Genomic DNA, 5923 nt, shown 5'->3' on the forward strand with positions numbered 1-5923 from the left:
ATCCTAATATATTCAATGTTACTTCGAAAACATTGTTACTTCTCTGTCTTTTAGAACTTTCTATTCATCACTCTCCCATAGTATTATCTCTTCTTTCCATCCCAGTATCCCTTCATTTCCTCTCTCTCCTGTTATATCTCAGTGTCCTCTTAATATCTCTCCAACCACTCCAGGTATCTCTCCACCCCTTCCATTACCTCTCCAACTTCTTCTAGTATCTCTGTTCTCCCTCCTATTATCTCTTCACTCCTTCCTGGCATCTCTTCACTCCCTTCTAATAGTTCTCTACTTGTTCCCGGTATCTCTTTAGTTGCAGGTGTTATCTCTCCACTCTGACATTTAAATGTGTATGCTATGTAGGAGGACTTATGGGCCGTGGGCTGTGAAGTCTATGCCCAGAGTCGGACACATTAAAAAGAAAATCTTCTTAGTATCTCAATCCTTCCCCCATCCTCTTCAGTGTTTTCTTGTTTCCCTCCTGGTACGTCTCAGTTTCCTCCCTAGCAGGTCAACGTTTCCTCGCTAGTATTTCTCCACTCCCTAGTACCTCACCACTTCCCGCTTAGTATCTCTCCACTTCTCTCCCTACTAGTATATTTGCCCACTTGCAGAATCTCTCCTTTTCCACCTATTATCTCTCCTCTTTCTGCTAGTATTACTGCACCAGTCGTTTAGCATTTCTGGCTGGCTAGGGTCAAACAAATGCACCAGGCCTGTCAGCATCGAGCCACTAACTAAATAATGCCATCCTCTGTCTGTGCGGTCCTCATGTAAAACTTGCAGACAGTGTTGAAATATCTCCGATTCAGTTAATTGTGCTTATTTTTCCAAGCTAGAACAAAGCAACTTGGAGATATACAGGCTTCTACACTTTGTGTTTTCCGATTCCAGCATTATTCATTAGCAAAGAGTAGGAGAAATGGATAAAAACAGGGTGAATATGATATGAAACTAGATAACAAATTTTCTTATCCTCCCAGGCAATTATTATGCATCAACCCTCCCCGGGCAACGTTAAATTTTTACCCTACCCCAGGTAACCTGGGGTCTGTCAGACCACAAATCTAAAAAAAAAAAATATATCACCAAAAATAATTACAGTAATTTTATTGAAACAGCAACTTGCATACAAGTTCTATAGCCCTTTTTCTTCAATTTGGTGAAAAATGTATGAAAATATAAGTGAAGAAATATTAAAAGGAAAAAAATATGACAGTTTTTATACCACATGAAATTAGTGGCTGCCATGCCAATACTAAAATGTTCCACCAGGTTTATACCATTGCCTGCTGTAGATCAATGGCAATATTATCTTTAAATAAAGAGAAGTACAAATAACATTAGGCCTGGAAGATATAATTATGTGGCCCCCCAAAATACACAGGTTAGGTAACCTGGGGTCCACTGGACCCCCAAGACCCTTTAGTGCGATAACAGAGCCTCATCCCGAACTGATCCTGCCACCTCCCTAAACAACTCTATTAGTCAGGAAGATAGAGGGAAAACCAGATCCCAAGACCTTAGAGCAGTACGTGCAAAACACAAAGAAAAGTAGCTTGGGGTCTGAGGGGCCCCAGGTTACCTAGTAGGCCAGGAGCATTGATTTGATTTGATTAATTTATTACGCCCGAAGGCGACAAACCTAGTACAGTGCCATGCGGCCATATGTGAGGTGAGTACAGGGGAACTCGTGCCACGCAGGACACGCTGTCTAGCTATAACAAATTAACACCCACCAAAGTGTGGATGACCCATGAGAATGACATCTAGGTTATCATCGTCCAACAAATGATTACAAGTGTCCACTAAAGTGAGTCCGCGTGGTATTAAATCAGAGACAAGTGGACATTGCAGGCAATAATGGTCAAGGGTGTTGGCACTGGGTGCATCACACAGCTTACAGGAGGAGAAATGAGGTGCGTTGCCTGCCCCAGCCACCTGCCACACAGGTCAGTAGCCCAGTCTGAGGAGGGCACACACCACGTTATGTCGATGACCCATAAGACCACAGCGACGATATCTATGGGGACGAGAGAGAAAGTGGTCATTATGTTTGATGGATGCACTGTGAGCCCTCTCAGCATTTCTATGGTGGAGAATAGGGGAGCGGGCTGCTCTGCATATTATCTGCTTGCAGCAAATGGGGGAGGCATTAGTAGCATCCACAATGGGTGGATCCAGTCCACAGTCAGTCCTTGCAAGGAAGTCAGCGGTGTTGTTGGCTGTGAGACCAATATAAGAGGGAATCCACAGAAAGTGCACCACCAGCGAACGATCGCGGGCAGTAGCCAATTGACGGAGTATCTGTGTAACGAGGTGTTGATATGCAGGCCTGGGAGAGGAGAGGGCATGGACAGCCGGCTGTGAGTCACAGATGATCAAGCCGCTGTTGTTCGTCCGTATTAATAAAGTAACTGCATCCAGGAGTCCATGTAGTTCACAATACGTAGAGCTTGACGAAGTTTGCAGTGGCCCAATCAGCCCCCTTGAGGTGGGTCCAGACTTGGGGAAAATACAGCACGGCCAGCACTGCCATCCTCCTGCAGGAAGCCATCGGTGAAGATATGATGGGCCGAAGGGAGGGAAGATGACAGCCTGGCGATGGTCTCCAAAGCCAGCTGTTTCTGAAACTGAGGCAGGTCAGTCTTGGAGGCTGGAGTGTATGAGATAGCAGGCACAGGGGTAGGAACGCCAAAGTCCAGCTCCTCACAAGCACTGGTACGTTGATGTTTAGCCGTCGGACGTTTGAACAAAAAGTATTAACTAGTGTGCAGCCACCACTGCAAAGCAGAGGCCTTGGTGCAGTGAGATCAAGGGAAGTCTGAATGATGTGAGAGTAGTGGGGAGAAAGGTGAGGATAATGCAGGCACTTAATGCTGAAGTATGTAACCACGGAGTATATTCTCTCAACATGTGGTGGAAGGGTGAGTTCAAGTTGCATGTTGACAATTCTGGTTGAGCCAGGACAGCCCGGGATGAGTCTCATTGCTGCGTATTGGAACTTCTCAAGAGGCTGTAAGGCTGTTCTGGAATATTGACATAGAGCAGGGGAGAGATAATCAACAACTGATTGAATGAATGCAATATATATGGTTCGTGTGAAAGGAATAGCCACCCCGGTAGCATAATTAGTGAGCCACTTGAGAGGTTTTAGGCGCTGCTGTAACCGGGTCAGCAGATCCTGAACAATCGGATGCATGCGTTGTCTTGCAGGAATGGAGGGAAAAATCTGTACAGGCGCCCCCAGATAAAGGTACTGTGTGCACAGAGGGATTACACAATCCCCGACAGAGAATACAGGCAGTGTTCTTGCTGGATGGGTAGTGAAGATTCTGCTCTTTTCTGGAGAGATAATGAGTCCACATTTGGAAGCTGACTCGTGAAACAAGTGAAGGAAACGGTGCAGACCTGCAGGGGAATTTGAATGAATGCAGATGTCATCAGCATAGCAAGTAATCATGGTTCCAGGAATGTCAGGAAGGAGGGTGAGTAGACGATGTATGAGGATATTAAACAAAAAAGGACTAAGGACACTACCTTGTGGAGTACCAAGCTCGAAATCCTTAGCAGTGCTGTATGCGCCCTTAAAAAAAACACGAAAGGACCTATTAGACAGGTAACCACATATCCATCGAAGCAGGTTTCCCTTAGCTCCAAAATCCACTGGCTGGTCGAGGATGATGTCTCTGTTGGCAACATCAAATGCATTCTTTAAATCAATGAAGGCCACTACACTGGTGGAGGATAGGAGGGTGTATAGCTCCATGAGGCAGTGATATGTCCCTCGCTGTGGTAAAGAGCCGTACACTCAGGGCGAGGGCTTGTCCTGCAGCCTAAACAAGAAGTTTGTAAGGAGGAAGCATTCCAGTACATTACTGAAGCAGGAGGTGAGGGAAACAGGTCGGAATTTATCAGTGCCAGGTTTAGGAATAGGCACGATTGTACTGCGGCTCCAGGCTTGTGGCACATATCCCAGACGGATGCAAAGGTTGAACAGCTGAGAAGGGGATTACCAGGAACTTTCAGGAGGACACGGAGGACAGAAAAAGTAATGCCATCATCACCTGGAGCCGTTACCCTAGCCCTGGCGAGGATCCATCACAATTCATCGTCAGTTATAGCCACACCATCCTCATCATCTGTCCTCAGTAAAGTGGCAGTGAGACACAGTGCACGAAAGTTTTTCTGGGTGGAGAGCACGTCCTGTATGTGTACGGGAAGGGTGCAAGCCCGTGACTGTGCAGACCAGGCATCTACAAGATCCTATGCATATTGTGCTGGACTGTGGTGGAGGACATTAAAGGGCTTCTTCTTGACAATCTTGTTGACAAGGCGCCACATGGAATCAACAGTCATTTGATGGTTGATGCTATCGGTAAGTTTATGCCACGAATCTGTATAAACGCAGTGGTGGAGAGCAATCAGATCATCTCTTGACAATCGATACCAGTGGAGACTCTCGGGGAATGGTCATCTTTGAAAGGCAAAATCATCATCCACCGCCTTCCTCTCTGCCTGAGTGATGCGATTATCCAGTGTCCAGGTGCGGGTATCGTGATGGCGTGTAATGTGTGGCCTGCTGACATAATGGATGTAGAAGTCATGCGTGGAGCTGACAAGTGATGAATACAACTTTTCGGGACAATGAAGGTCGAACATGGGAAGAAGGTTGGTCATATAGGAGATGTATCTAGGACAATACTTGGGTGGGATTACAATGCAAGTACTTCTGTGTAGAGAAGGTGTAGCAGGGTGGGAATAATGAAGGCTGAGAACAATGTGATCAGAGAAGAGCTCAGGGATAGATGAACAACTGATTCAGGATGCCACGAGGCCGGATGTAAGGACGTGATCTAGTGTGCCTCCTCGAGAGTGTGTGGCCCCACCAGTGTCCCATCGGGTGAGCTGATTACGACGAATATACTCAAGAAGTTTAGCTCCGTTACAGTTAATGGTGGCAGAAAGGTCCCCTAAGGCAGGGTGTCGGGCATTATAATCCCCCACGTATATCATGCCACGGATGGTGGGAGCTAGAAGAGCAGCTGTATTCAACGTGCCTGGCGCAGAGCACACGTTGCACAACCGAATTGTGCCGCTTCCAATGGTGACCTCAAGAAGCTGGAAGGTTGTCTCATTGTTTACAGAGCTTTGGAGGAAATGGTGCAGGATTGAGGTTTGGACATAAATGACTAATCCATTCCTAACTCGATGGACATAAGAAACATAACCACTGAGAGTGAGTGTCTCTACCCTGAGTAGCGCATGACCAATAAAGGATTCCAGATGAAAATGAGTGGCGACTCCATACATATCCATCCTTTGAGAGCAGTAAGTTTAGACCGGTTAGTAATACCACAGGTGTTCCAAGAGATGACATGCAGTTGTGCCATGTTACCGAACTTTGCCATGACATTTGCGAGGGCCAGATGAGGAAATGGTGGTGGCATAAGAAGTGCTACGCGGCATGCCACGAGGTGAAGACTCCCTGGGGGGAGCATTCAGTCACCTAATGTGATTGACAATGGAGTCCAGATTCTCAGAAAGGGTGGTGACAGTCGTAATGATGACTTGTTGTGATTCAACCAGTGAATTTAATGCTGCCTTAAGTGTGGCTTGCTTGCTAACCAAGCCATCAAAGCAAGCTTCTATTGCATAGAAACTTGCCGTAAGTGAGCTAATCTGAGTCCTGAGAGTGGCAACAGCGTCGTGAAGTTCAGTGACTGCAGCTGAGTCCAAACTGACAGTGGAGGCAGGGGAAGCTGCAGCATGGAGTGGTGGTGGTGGTGACGCTAGTGGAGCCCCACCGTTAGCAACGGGGGCAGGGTTAGCCCAGCATCTAGTGCAGTCTGCCAAACGTTAACCCCTTCTTGATGACATCGGGGACATTTCCAGTGCATGGTATCTGGAGATGGCGGGTTGGGTT

This window comes from Coenobita brevimanus, chromosome 30 (genome assembly GCF_032717465.1).
Source record: "Coenobita brevimanus isolate Jiangsu-jjx chromosome 30, ASM3271746v2, whole genome shotgun sequence".
Lineage (NCBI taxonomy): Eukaryota > Metazoa > Arthropoda > Malacostraca > Decapoda > Coenobitidae > Coenobita > Coenobita brevimanus.